General features: G+C 40.7%; 1 pseudogene; it reads left to right on the top strand.

The window, feature by feature from the left end:
• Positions 1–337: 337 nt before the first annotated feature.
• Positions 338–1,317, top strand: LOC148775774 (olfactory receptor 5G9-like; annotated as a pseudogene).
• Positions 1,318–15,153: the final 13,836 nt, after the last annotated feature.

Genomic DNA, 15,153 nt, shown 5'->3' with positions numbered 1-15,153 from the left:
TCGTTCTCTGCTTGTTTTATTTCACTCCCCTACATCCCTTCACCGCGTGTGTACCCATTTGGTGAACTCAGGGAAAGTTCACTGAAGTTGGAATTACTGGAAAGTTATTCTGGAATTCTCTCTGCTATCAGTTATGGGAATTTGAGTTTCTAAGCTGTGGTTTTCTCACCCATATATTGATGGATTCCTATGGAGCCTTGTACTATTATAGCTTCAAATCTGATCGTTTGCCCTGGTCTCTATTTCACTTCTGTTTCCTTGGCCACAGCATGCAACTAAACATCACATGCTCTCCTAGGGACTAGTTTATTTGTTTCTGTGTCCCCTTTCTGAAGACATGTTTACCAAATTTCTCTGCTCTTCTCCAGCAGAACCCAGTCTGTCCCTGGCTAATGAGAGTGACACGAGGCTCACAGAGTTCATTTTTAGAGGTTTGAATTTCAGCCCTCAATTGCAGGCCTGCCTTTTCCTGCTCTTTCTGAGTTTCTACCTCATCAACCTAACAGGAAACTTGAGCGTGATTATTCTGATACAGATGGATTCCCACCTTCGCGCGGCCATGTACTTTTTCCTTAGTCACTTTGCTTTTGTGGACATGTGCTTCTCTTCGGTCATGAGCCCCAAGATGCTCTCCGACTTCTTTGTGAGGAGGAAAGCCATCTCTTTCTGGGGCTGTGCTTGGTAACAAGGGTGCTTTGGGTTCTTCGTGGCAGCAGAGTGTTTTCTCTGGCGTCCGTGGCCTATGGCCACTGTGTCGCCATCTGTAACCTCCTGTTGTATTCTGTCACCATGTCCCAGAGACTCTGAGTCTAGCTGGCGGTGGGGCCCTGTGTCACTGGGTTGATGAAACCCATGACGCACACATTATGCTTTTCGCCTTCCTTTCTGCAGCCCCGATGCCATCCATCGCTTCTTCTGTGACTTGCCCCCTCTGCTCCCCCTTGCTTGCTGACACCAGTCTCAACAAATGGATGGTTTTTGTCGTGGCTGGAGCTGTGGGCATCTTCAGTGGCCTGACTGTCCTGGGCTCCTCCACTGACATCCTCATCCCCAGATCCTGAAGATCCGCTCTGCTGACGGGAGACGCGAAGCCTCGTCTACCTGCTCTGCGCACCGGACAGCCCTGTCTATCCTGTATGGCCCTCTTCTCTTAATCTATGTTTGGCCTAGTGCCCGCGTCTCCCTGGGTCTTGACAAAGTGGTATCCGTGGTTTACACTGCAGGCATCCCTGTGCTGAACGCGCTTACCTATAGCTTGAGGAGGTCGAAGACGCCATCCACAGGGCCGTGGTGAAGAGGAGGTTTTCTGGGGCATAAATTCTTATCTGGAAAGGAAATTGGAGGAGAACGCTAAAATGACAGACTGTGTGGATTCCTAAGGTTCCAGGCTTCTAGCAAGTATTTGTGAGAAGGCAATGGCACCCCACTCCAGTACTCTTGCCTGGAAAATTCCGTGGACGGAGGAGCCAGGTAGGCTGTGGTCCATGGGGTCGCTCAGAGTCAGACACGACTGAGTGACTTCACTTTCACTTTTCACTTTCATGCACTGGAGAAGGAAATGGCAACCCACTCCAGTGTTCTTGCCTGGAGAATCCCAGGGACGGGGGAGCCCAGTGGACTGCCGTCTATGTGGTTGCACAGAGTCGGACATGACTGAAGTGACTTAGCAGCAGCGGCGGCAGCAGCAAGTATTTGGGGACGCAGTGGTACCCCTTTATCCATTCATCCATCCAATTATTCATTCATCTTGTCACTGTGGATTCCTTAAGCCTTGATCTTTTCTGTATAACAAGCCAAAGTTATAGTTCAAATCCACAGCCCATTTAATTCGGTTCCTTTCAGCCACCTCATAGTCCAATCATTTCCAGAAAAAGCTTATTATTTAATATCAGCTACTATTTTTAATAAAAACTCTGTATATCTATTTTCTTTTTCTGCTGACTTCTTGGAATTGGACTTTTAAAATGCCAGTGTTTGCACAAGATTTTGCACTCACATTTCCCATCGATAGGAACTGGTACCATAAATGATGTGGGGTTTTATGTTCAGCCTCATAAGCGGAATGAAATCCCTGGCTGTACACACCAGTTTTGGGAATGACCTTGACACAAGGAGCTATGTGTATCTCAGGAACTAAAGATCTATCTATGTTCAACCCTGACAAATGGAATGGTCCACAGAGCCTGTTTATAGTAACAGAGGCCCTTGGGATTATCTCTAATGAATTTCATGCTTGAAAGAACTTCCGATGGAATGGGGTAAAATTATATGTGTGTGTGTGTGAAAATGTACAGCATTTGTCTTTTACTGTCTAACTTCTCTCACTAAGCGTTAAACCTTCCAGGTTCATCCATGTTGTTACAAATGGCAAATTTTCATTTTTTTTTTTTATAGTTGAGTAAAACCACAGTGCAGAATCGTGGCCAAGAGGAGCTATCCCACGCCCAAGGTTAGGGCGGTGGCCGAGAGGAGCTGTCCCACGTCCAAGAGGCAGTGGCTGCTTGGGCACAAGAGGGCCGAGAGGAGCTACTCCACATTCAAGGTCAGGAGGGGCAGCCTTGAGGAGATACCCCTCGTCCAAGGTAAGGTACAGCAGCTGCACATTGCTGGAGCAGCTGTGAAGAGGTACTCCACGACCAAGGTAAGTGAAACCCAAATAAGAGGGTAGGTATTGGGAGGGGGCATTAGAGGGCTGACACACTGAAATCATGATCACAAAAATCTAGTTGATCTGATCATATGGACCATAGTCCTGTCTAACTCAATGAAGCTAAGCCATGCCATGTGGGGCCACCCAAGACGGACTGGTCATGGTGGAGAGGTCTGACAGAATGTGGTCCACTGGAGAAGGGAATGGCAAACCACTTCAGTACACTTGCCTTGAGAACCCCATGAACAGTATCAAAAGGCAAAATGATAGGATAGTGAATGAGGAATTCCCCAGGTCGGTAGGTGCCCAGTATGCTACTGGAGCTCAGTGGAGAAATAACTCCAGAAACAATGAAGGGATGGAGCCAAAGCAAAACAAATACACAGTTGTGGATTTGACTGATGCTAGAAGCAAGGTCCGATGCTGTAAAGGGCAATATTGCATAGGAACCTGGAATGTTAGGTCCATGAATCAAGGCAAATTGGAAGTGGTCCAACAGGAGATGACAAGAGTGAACATAGACATGCTAGGAATCAGTGAACTAAAATGGACTGGAATGGGTGAATTTAACTCAGATGACCATTATATCTACTACTGTGGGCAGGAATCCCTTAGAAGAAATGGAGTAGCCATCATGGTCAACAAAAGAGTCTGAAATGCAGTACTTGGATGCAATCTTAAAAACGACAATGATTTCTGTTTGTTTCCAAGGCAAACCATTCAATATTACAGTAATCCAAGTCTATGCCCCAACCAGTAATGCTGAAGAAGCCGAAGTTGAACAGTTCTATGAAGACCTACAAGCCCTTTTAGAACTAACACCCAAAAAAGATGTCCTTTTAATTATAGGGGACTGTAATGCAAAAGTAGGAAGTCAAGAAACACCTGGAGTAACAGGCAAATTTGGCCTTGGAGCACGAAATGAAGCAATGCAAAGGCTAATAGAGTTTTGCCAAGAGAACGCACTGGTCATAGCAAACACCCTCTTCAAACAACACAAGAGAAGACTCTACACATGGACATCACCAGATGGTCAATACCGATATCAGATTGATTATATTCTTTGCAGCCAAAGATGGAGAAGCTGTATACAGTTAGCAAAAACAAGACCAGGAGCTGACTGTGGCTCAGATCAGGAACTCCTTATTGCCAAATTCAGACTGAAATTGAAGAAAGTAGGGAAAACCACTAGACCGTTCAGATATGATCTAAATCAAATCTCTTATGATTACACAGTGGAAGTAAGAAATAGATTTAAAGGTCTAGATCTGATAGTTAGAGTGCCTGATGAACTCAGGATGAAGGTTCGTGACATTGTACAGGAGACAGGGACCAAGACCATCCCCATGGAAAAGAAATGCAACAAAGCAAAATGGCTGTCTGAGGAGACCTTACAAATAGATGTGAAAAGAAGAGAAGTGAAAAGCAAAGGAGAAAAGGAAAGATATAAGCATCTGAATGCAGAGTTCCAAAGAATAGCAAGGAGAGATAAGAAAGCCTTCCTCAGCGATCAATGCAAAGAAATAGAGGAAAACAACAGAATAGGAAAAACAAGAGATCTTTTCAAGAAAATTAGAGATATCAAGGGAACATTTCATGCAAAGATGGGCTCAATAAAGGACAGAAATGGTATGGACCTAACAGAAGCAGAAGATATTAAGAAGAGGTGGCAAGAATACACAGAAGAACTGTACAAAAAAGATCTTCACGACGAAGATAATCACGATGGCGTGATCACTCACCTGGAACCAGACATCTTGGAATGTGAAGTCAAGTGGGCCTTAGAGAGCATCACGACGAACAAAGCTAGTGGAGGTGATGGAATTCCAATTGAGCTAATTCAAATCCTGGAAGATGATGCTGTGAAAGTGCTGCACTCAATATGCCAGCAAATTTGGAAAACTCAGCAATGGCCACAGGACTGGAAAAGGTCAGTCTTCATTCCAATCCCAAAGAAAGGCAATGCCAAAGAATGCTCAAACTACCACACAATTGCACTCATCTCACACGCTAGCAAAGTCATGCTCACAATTCTCCAAGCCAGGCTTCAGCAATATGTGAATCGTGAACTTCCAGATGTTCAAGCAGGTTTTAGAAAAGGCAGAGGCACCAGAGATCAAATTGCCAACATCCGCTGGATTATGGAGAAAGCAAGAGAGTTCCAGAAAAACATCTATTTCTGCTTCATTGACTATGCCAAGGCCTTTGACTGTGTGGATCACAATAAACTGTGGAACATTCTGAAAGAGATGGGAATCCCAGACCACCTGACCTGCCTCTTGAGAAACCTGTATTCAGGTCAGGAAGAACAGTTAGAACTGGACATGGAACAACAGACTGGTTCCAAATAGGAAAAGGAGTACGTCAAGGTTGTATATTGTCACCCTGCTTATTTAACTTATATGCAGAGTACATCATGAGGAACGCTGGGCTGGAAGAAGCACAGGCTGGAATCAAGATTGCTGGGAGAGGTATCAAGAACCTCAGATATGCAGATGACACCACCCTTATGGCAGAAAGTGAAGAGGAACTAAAAAGCCTCTTGATGAAAGTGAAAGAGGAGAGTGAAAAGGTTGGCTTGAAGCTCAACATTCAGAAAACTAAGATCATGGCATCTGGTCCCATCACTTCATGGGAAATAGATGTGGAAACAGTGGAAATCGTGTCAGACTTTATTTTTTGGGCTCCAAAATCACTGCGGATGCTGATTGCAGCCATGAAATTAAAAGACGCTTGCTCCTTGGAAGGAAAGTTATGACCAGCCTAGATAGCATATTAAAGAGCAGAGACATTACTTTGCCAACAAATGTCCGTCTAGTCAAGCCTGTGGTTTTTCCTGTGGTCATGTATGGATGTGAGAGTTGGACTGTGAAGAAAGCTGATCGCCGAAGAATTGATGCTTTTGAACTGTGGTGCTGGAGAAGACTCTTGAGAGTCCCTTGGACTGCAAGGAGATCCAACCAGTCCATTCTAGAGGAGATCAGTCCTGGGTGTTCATTGGAAGGACTTATGCTAAAGCTGAAACTCCAATACTTTGGGCATCTCATGAGAAGAGTTGACTCACTGGCAAAGACTGATGCTGGGAGGGATTGGGGGAAGGAGGAGAAGGGGACGACAGAGAATGAGATGGCTGGATGGCATCACCGGCTCGATGGCCATGAGTTTGAGTGAACTCCGGGAGTTGGTGATGGACAGGGAGGCCTGGCGTGCTGTGGTTCATGGGGTCATTAAGAGTCGGACACGACTGAGCGACTGAACTGAACTGAACTGACTGAAAACCACAGTGAGGTATCACCTCACATCTGTTAGAATGGTAAGTTAAAAAAGACAAGATATAACAAGTGTTTGTGAAGATGTGAAGAAAAGGGAACCCTTTGTGCCTGTGGGTGGTGATGTAATTTAAAGCAACCACTATGTAAAACAGTATGTAGTTTTCTCAAAGGATTAAAAATGGGACTACCATACAATCTGACAATTCCACTCCTCGGTATCTATCCTAAGAAAACAAAAACACTTATTTGAAAAGACATATGTACCCTAAGGTTCATAGAAGTGTTATTTACATAGCCTAGATATGGAAGCAGCCTCATTGTTCATAAATAGATAAATGGGTAAAGATGTGGTACATATATTTAACGGATATTTTTCTTGGGGTTTGGTTTGAAAATCATGATGGGTAAACATAGGCATAACATAATACACGGGGATAGTGGTGCATTTTTCAAGCTTAAAATAACTGTAGAAAAAACCTGATAGATTTGACCATATATTGACCTGAGTTTGAGCCAATTCCAGGAGATAGTGAAGGACAGGAAGCTTGACATGCTGCAGTCCATGGGGTTCAAAAGAGTTGGACACGACTTAGTGACAGAATAGCAACAATGGGAATATTAATAAAATCAGTTTGGCAGGACAGAATAGAATTGTTTAAAGGAATAGAATAGAATAAAGAAAGAATGAAGTTTAACAGTTCAGTTCAGTTCAGTCACTCAGTCGTGTCCAACTCTTTGTGACCCCATGGACTGCAGTATGCCAGGCCTCCCTGTCCATCACCAACTCCTGGAGTTTACTCAAACTCATGTCCATTGAGTTGGTGGTGCCATCCAACCATCTCATCCTCTGTCGCCTCCTTATCCCCCTACCCTCAATTTCCCCAGCATCAGGGTTTTTTCTAATAAGTCAGTTCATCACATAAGGTGGCCAAAGTATTGGAGCTTCAGTTTCAGTATCAATCCTTCCAAAGAATATTTGGTGTTGATTTCCTTTAGGACTGACTGGTTTGATCTCCTTGCAGTTTAAGGGACTGTCAAAAGTCTTTTCCAGCATCGCAGTTCAAAAGCATCAGTTCTTCAGTGCTTAGCCCTCTTTATGGTCCAACTCTCACATCTGTACATGACTACTGGAAAAACCATAGCTTTGACTATATGGACATTTGTAGGCAAAGTGATGCTTCTGTTTTTTAATAAGCTATCTAGGTTTGTCATAGCTTTTCTTCCAAGGAGCAGCCTCTTTTAATTTGATGGCTGCAGTCTCCATCCACAGTGATTTTACTCCCATTAATAGAACTTAAATTGCAGTTTGAAAAACTCTATTCTTTTTTTTTTAATTTATTTAAAAAAATTATTTATTTTAATTGAAGGCTAATCACTTTACATTATTATACTGGTTTTGCCATACACTGACATGAATCTGCCCTGGGTGTACATGTGTTCCCCATCTTGAACCCCCCTTCCAACTCCCTCCCTATCCCAACCCTCTGGTTCATCCCAGTACACCAGCCTCGAGCATCCTGTATCATGCATTGAACCTGGACTAGCGATTCGTTTCACATATGATAATATACGTGTTTCAATGCCATTCTCCCAGATCATCCCACCCTCGCCCTCTCCCACAGAGTCCAAAAGACTGTTCTATACATCTGTGTCTCTTTTGCTGTCTTGTAAATGGGGTTATCGTTATCACCTTTCATATATAAATTCCATATATATATAATTCCATATATATGCGTTAGTATACTGTATTGGTGTTTTTCTTTCTGGCTGACTTCACTCTGTATAATATGCTCCAGTTTCATCCACCTCATTAGAACTGATTCAAATGTATTCTTTTTAATGGCTGAGTAATACTCCATTGTGAGTATGTACCACAGCTTTCTTATCCATTCGTCTGCAGATGGACATCTAGGTTGCTTCCATGTCCTGGCTATTATAAACAGTGCTGCGATGAACACTGGAGTACATGTGTCTTTTTCAGTTCTGGTTTCCTTGGTGTGTATGCCCAGGAGTGCAATTGCTGGGTCTTATGGCAGTTCTATTTGCAGTTTTTGAGGAATCTCCACACTGTTCTCCACAGTGGCTGTACTAGTTTGCATTCCCACCACAGTGTAAGAGGGTTCCCTTTTCTCCACACCCTCTCCAGCATTTATTGCTTGTAGATGTTTGGAAAGCAGCAATTCTGACTGGCGTGAAATGGTACCTCCTTGTGGTTTTGATTTGCATTTCTCAAATTATGAGTGATGTTGAGCATCTTTTCAAGTGTTTGTTAGCCATCTGTATGTCTTCTTTGGAGAAACGTCTGTTTAGTTCTTTGGCCCATTTTTTGATTGGGTCGTTTATTTTTCTGGAATTGAGCTTCAGGGATTGCTTGTATATTTTTGAGCTTAACTCTTTTTCAGTTGCTTCATTTGCTATTATTTTCTCCCTTTCTGAAGGCTGTCTTTTCACCTTGCTTATAGTTTCCTTTGCTGTGCAGAAGCTTTTAATTTTAATTAAGTCCCATTTGTTTATTTTTGCTTTTATTTCCAATATTCTGGGAGGTGGGTCATGGAGGATGCTGCTGTGATTTATGTCGGAGAGTGTTTTTGCTTATATTCTCCTCTAGGAGTTTTATAGTTTCTGGTCTTACATATAGATCTTTAATCCATTTTGAGTTTATTTTTGTGTATGGTGTTAGGGAGAGTTCTAGTTTCATTCTTTGACAAGTGGTTGACCAGTTTTCCCGGCACCACTTGTTAAAGAGATTGTCTTTTCTCCGTTGAATATTCTTGCCTCCCTTGTCAAAGATAAGGTTTCCATAGGTACATGGATTTATCTCTGGGCTTTCTATTTTGTTCCATTGATCTATATTTCTGTCTTTATGCCAGTACCATACTGTCTTGATGACTGTGGCTTTCTAGTAGAGCCTGAAGTCCGGCAGGTTGATTCCCCCAGTTCCATTCTTCTTTCTCAAGATTACTTTGGCTATTCGAGGTTTTTTGTATTTCCATACAAATTGTGAAATTATTTGTTCTAGCTCTGTGAAAAATACCGTTGGTAGCTTGATAGGGATTGCATTGTACTTATAAATTACTTTAGGTAATATACTCATTTTCACAATATTTATTCTTCCAATCCATGAACACGGTATATTTCTCCATCTATTAGTGTCCTTTCTGATTTCTTTCACCAGTGTTTTATAGTTTTCTATATGTAGGTCTTTTGTTTCCTTAGGTAGATATATTCCTAAGTATTTAATTCTTTTCATTGCAATGGTGAATGGAATTGTTTCCTTAATTTCTCTTTCTATTTTCTCATTATTATTGTATAGGATTGCAAGGGATTTCTGTGTGTTGATTTTATATCCTGCAACTTTACTGTATTCATTGATTAGCTCTAGTAGTTTTCTGGTAGAGTGTTTAGGGTTTTCTGTGTAGAGGATCATGTCATCGGCAAACAGTGAAAGTTTTACTTCTTCTTTTCCAATTTGTATTCCTTTTATGTCTTTTTCTGCTCTGATTGCTGTAGCCAAAACTTCCAGAACTATGTTGAAGAGTAGTGGTGAGAGTGGGCACCCTTGTCTTGTTCTTGACTTTAGGGGAAACGCTTTCAATTTTTCACCATTGAGGATAATGTTTGCTGTGGGTTTGTCATATATAGCTTTTATTATGTAGAGGAATGTTCCTTCTATTCCCGCCTTCTGGAGGGTTTTTATCATAAATGGATGCTGAATTTTGTCAAAGGCTTTCTCTACATCTATTGAGATAATCCTATGGTTTTTATTTTTCATTTTGTTAATGTGGTGTATTACATTGATTGATTTGCGGATGTTGAAGAATCCTTGCATCCCTGGGATAAAGTCCACTTTGTCATGATGTATGATATTTTTACTGTGTTGTTGAATTCTGATTGCTAGAATTTATTAAGGATTTTTGCTTCTATGTTCATCAGTGATATTGGCCTGTCGTTCTCTTTTTTTGTGGCATCTTTGTCAGGTTTTTTTTTTTTTTTTTGGATTTCAGTAACTTTATTGAAAGGTATATCCCTTAGTACCAAAACATAATGGGAGTTGGCTAGGTTACCTCTGGCAACTCAAAATTAACACTGATGCATTCAAAATATTGAAATTTATCAGTATTTTGGGAAAACTGTAAAGTTATCCATAAAACATGGTTTACCAAAGTATAAGATACACTGTGGTTCTTTGGTTCATTTTCTAATGCCTCTATAACAATAAAATGATGTCAAAATTGGGTGCAGCCATCCTGGATGGATTCAGGCTACACACTGCATTGAGTAACTCTCTGCAACACTTTAACCCTGTAGATCTCCGAACACTACACCTCAGCAACCTTATAATTATGAAGATGCCTACTTACCTTTCTTAATACTTCCTTTTGGCACACAGTAGGGGCAATTAATGTAAGTATATTCTCTTCCTTTTAACCAAAATTCTAAGTTAGAACTAAGTTTTATAAAAACAGTCCTCAGTAAAAACTGATGGAGTGTTAAAAAGTTTTCAGAGTTTGTCATCTTTGTCAGGTATTAGGGTGATGGTGGCCTCATAGAATGAGTTTAGAAGTTTACGTTCCTCTGCAATTTTCTGGAAGAGTGTGAGTAGGATAGGTGTTAGCTCTTCTCTAAATTTTTGGTAGAATTCAGCTGTGAAGCCGTCTGGTCCTGGGCTTTTGTTTGTTGGAAAATTTCTGATTACACTTTCTTTTTCATGCTTGTGATTGGTCAGTAAGAGCTTCTATTTCTTCCTGGTTCAGTCTTGGAAAGTTATACTTTTCTAAGAATTTGTCCACTTCTTCCAAGTTGTCCATTTATTTGCGTATAGTTGTTGACACTAGTCTCTTATGATCTTTTGTATTTCTATGCTGTCTGTTGTTATTTCTCCATTTTCATTTCTAATTTTGTTCATTTGATTCTTCTCCCTTTTTTTCTTGATGAGTCTGGCTAATGGTTTGTCTATTTTGTTTATCTTCTCAAATAACCAGCTTTTAGTTTTGTTGATTTTTGCTATGGTCTCCTTTGTTTCTTTTTCATTTATTTCTACCCTAAATTTTATGATTTTTTTCTTTCTAGTACCCTTGGGATTCTTCTTCTTTTTCTATTTGCTTATGGTGTAGAGGTAGGTTATGTATTTGATTTTTTTCTTGTTTCTTAAGGTAAGCTTGTATTGCTATGAACCTTCCCCTTAGCACTGCTTTTACTGAATCCCATTGGTTTTGCATTGTTGTTTTATCATTTTCATTCGTTTCTATGCATATTTTTATTTCTTTTTTGATTTCTTCTATGATTTGTTGGTTATTCAGCAGCGTGTTGTTCAGCCTCCATATGTTGGAATTTCTAATAGTTTTTCTCCTGGAATTGACATCTAGTTTTACTGCATTGTGGTCAGAAAAGATGCTTGGAATGATTTCAATTTTTTTGAATTTCCGAAGGCTAGATTTATGGCCCAGGATGTGATCTATCCTGGAGAAGGTTCCATGTGCGCTTGAGAAGAAGGTGAAATTCATTGTTTTGGGGTGAAATGTCCTATAGATATCTATTAGGTCTAACTGGTCTATTATATCATTTAACATTTGTGTTTCCTTGTTAATTTTCTGTTTAGTTGATCTATCCATCGGTGTGAGTGGAGTATTAAAGTCTCCTACTATTATTGTGTTATTGTTAATTTCCCCTTTCATACTTGCTAGCATTTGTCTTACATATTGCAGTGCTCCTATGTTGGGTGCATATATATTTATAATTGTTATATCTTCTTCTTGGATTGATCCTTTGATCATTATGTAGTGTCCTTCTTTGTTTCTTTTCACAGTCTTAAAGTGTATTTTATCTGATATGAATATTGCTACTCCTGCTTTCTTTTGGTCTCTATTTGCGTTGATAACCTTTTTCCAGCCCTTCTCTTTCAATCTATATGTGTCCCTCGTTTCGAGGTGGGTCTCTTGTAGATAACATATATAGGGGTCTTGTTTTTGTATCCATCCAGGCAGTCTTTGTCTTTTGGTTGGGGCATTCAACCCATTTACATTTAAGGTAATTATTGATAAGTATGATCCCGTTGCCATTTACTTTATTGTTTTGGGTTTGAGTTTATACAGCCTTTCTGTGTTTCCTGTCTAGAGAAGGTCCTTTAGCATTTGTTGGAGAGCTGGTTTGGTGATGCTGAATTCTCTCAGCTTTTGCTTGTCTGTAAAGCTTTTGATTTCTCCTTCATATTTGGATGAGATCCTTGCTGGGTACAGTAATCTGGGCTGTAGGTTATTTTCTTTCCACACTTTAAGTATGCCCTGCCATTCCCTCCTGGCCTGAAGAGTTTCTATTGAAAGATCAGCTGTTATCCTTATGGGGATCCCCTTGTGTGTTATTTGTTGCTTTTCCCTTGCTGCTTTTAATATTTATTCTTTGTGTTTGATCTTCACTAATTTGATTAATATGTGTCTTGGTGTATTTTGCCTTGGGTTTATCCTGTTTGGGACTCTCTGGGATTCTTGGACTTGAGTGATCATTTCCTTCCCCACTTTAGGGAATTTTTCAACTATTATCTCCTCTAGTATTTTCTCATGGTCTTTCTTTTTGTCTTCGTCTTCTGGGACTCCTATGGCTTGGATGTTGGGGCATTTAACATTGTCCCAGAGGTCTCTGATATTGTCCTCATTTCTTTTAATTCATTTTTCTTTTTTCCTCTCTGTTTCATTTATTTCTACCATTCTATCTTCTAACTCACTTATTCTATCTTCTGCTGCCATTATTCTACTGTTGGTTCTACAGTGTTTTTGATCTCATCTATTGCATTATTCATTCTATACTGACTCTTTTTTATTTCTAGATCCTTATTAAATTTTTCTTGCGTCTTCTCCGTCTTTGTCTCCAGGTTATTTATCTGTAACTCCAATTTGTTTTCAAAATTTTGGATCATTTTCACTATCATTATTCAGAATTCTTTTTTTTTTAAATTTAAATTTATTTTAATTGGAGGCTAATTACTTTACAATATTGTATTGGTTTTGCCATACATTGACATGAATCTGCCCTGGGTGTACATTGTTCCCCAACTTGAACCCCCTTCCCCCCTCCCTCCCCATCCCATCCCTCTGGTTCATCCCAGTACACCAGCCCCGAGCATCCTGTATCATGCATTGAACCTGGACTGGCGATTCATTTCACATATGAGAAATGCACTTTGTTGTTTGCATAATCTGAGGTTTAGTTTTAAAAATAGCCTCTGGAAATTTACTTTGAAGCACATAAAAAGATAGGGTAATGGATAGAGAGGGAGATGGATAGATATAAAATAAAACAAGTGAACTAAAAATGTAACTTCACAATTTTGATTATGGTTAGACTGATGTTCATTGTAAAATCCTTTCAACACTGCACATTTTCGTAAATACAGTTCAGAAAGAAAGGGTACCTGAGTGTTCCTCCTCTCAACAGAATTTATGCTTTATCTTTATTGACATTAATAAAGTACATTAAAATAATTTATGTTTAATATAGTACCTTCTGTATATTTAGGGTAGATGATTAGCAGGGAAATCGTCTAGTAAATCCTTTACAATATACTGATTAAGCAACAAATGATATGCTTCTATTTGGTATGATTTCCAGAAGAGACCTGTGCACTTACATGGTTGACTGGAAGTTTGGAAAACTAGAGCCCATGGCTCTCGACTATTCTTCCAGCCTGAGAGCTGGCTGCTGGCTCCAGGGGTAATGTCAGAAGTGGAAGGTAACTCCCAGGTGTTATCTGTTGTAACCGGAGAAATCGTTTTCTCACCTGTGACTCACAGCCCTCTCATCTAAGGAAATGTGCCCTCACCATCATTAACATGGTTCAGTGTCTTTCTGTCCCATGAGTCTATTTGACTTTGTGGCTGCTCTTGCTGTTGATGGGGCCAGGATGGAAGGAACCCTCGTTGCATTAATAACAACAACCATCATCTGAATGGGTGTTCCTGGCTTATGAAAGTATTTTTATTTGCTTACTTTATTTGGTTGTCCCAACAAAGCTGTGATGCAAATAGGCCAGGTAATATTATGTACTCCACCTGTTTTACAGATCAAGGCAATGTATGAGAGACATGGCCAATTTCACGGTAGGGCATTGAGGAGCTGAATTTAAGACCGAGGTTCCCGCCTTCTAATCCAGTCAGTCATCCTCACTTAAAGCCCAACTGAAAATACAATTTCTCACTGTGAGAATTTTTTCACATTTGGAAAAGAGTGAAGCTTTCGAAGAAATAGGATATCAGGGAAAAGCCATGTGAAGGTAGCCACAGGTAAGGTGAACTTTTCGCGGGTTGAATTGATGCCATGTCACCACCAAAGCGCCGATCCATTTCTCCATTCCATTCTTTCATGTTTAATGCAGTGTCTCTCCCTTGAAAAGTTAAATCTCTGCTTGATTCTCCCCCAGTGAAGAACCTGAGCTGGATAATACTCTTTTAGAGTGGAAGTAGTTCAGTCAGTGGGGACTGTTTGTATGTTTGTCCCATGTGCCTCCAGTCTTTCCCTCCCCACGTGCCTGTTCTTGCTGAGGTGGAAAGATAACTACCCTTGTGCTTATTCCACCAGCTCCCGAGAAGCTATTAGAGTCCAAATGTGTCCACTGCTCACGACTTGTAATACCACTTAATTCCCCTTTAGTTTTGGTTTCTTGGCATGAATGTTAATGTGTATTGACTATGGAATCAGACGTCCCTGGGTCTGAAACTCTCCTCACCCTTTCCTACCTGGGCCATCAGGCAAGTTGCTTGGCCTCCCAAAGCAACATGTTTTTATCTATAAAATGAGATTAATTATAGGACTTGTCCTGTGGCGCTTTTGTGAGGGCTAAATGGAATAATACCCATTCCACACACGAAGGGTGCAACTACTTACTGCTTGGTAGATGCTCATAAGTATTGGTAAGAATTTTAATAATCCTGAGTTAAAATATAGACGTACTCTTCATATACTTGATAAAATCCATGTTACTATCTGGGCTTCCCCAGTGGCTCATTGGTGAAGAACCCACCTGCTAATGCAGGAGGTACCAGTTCAATCTCTGGTGGGGAAAATCCCCTGGAGAAAGAGCCCTTACGTCTAGTGAGAAGGAGTACTATTTACACACAGCTGCTTCTCCCTCCTCCCTCCCCCTCCCTCCCTCTCCTTCCTTCATTTCTTCCCGCCCTCCCTCCTTCTCTCCTCCGCCCAGCCTTCCCTCTTTCCTGCCGTCCTGTAGACTGGAAAAAAGGC

The sequence above is a fragment of the Moschus berezovskii genome, chromosome 14 (assembly GCF_049115385.1).
Source record: "Moschus berezovskii isolate FMDL1 chromosome 14, NW_MosBer_1.0, whole genome shotgun sequence".
NCBI classification, from domain to species: Eukaryota; Metazoa; Chordata; class Mammalia; order Artiodactyla; family Moschidae; genus Moschus; species Moschus berezovskii.
The sequence above is the reverse complement of the archived record's forward strand: the minus strand, read 5'-3'. Positions and strand labels throughout refer to the sequence as shown.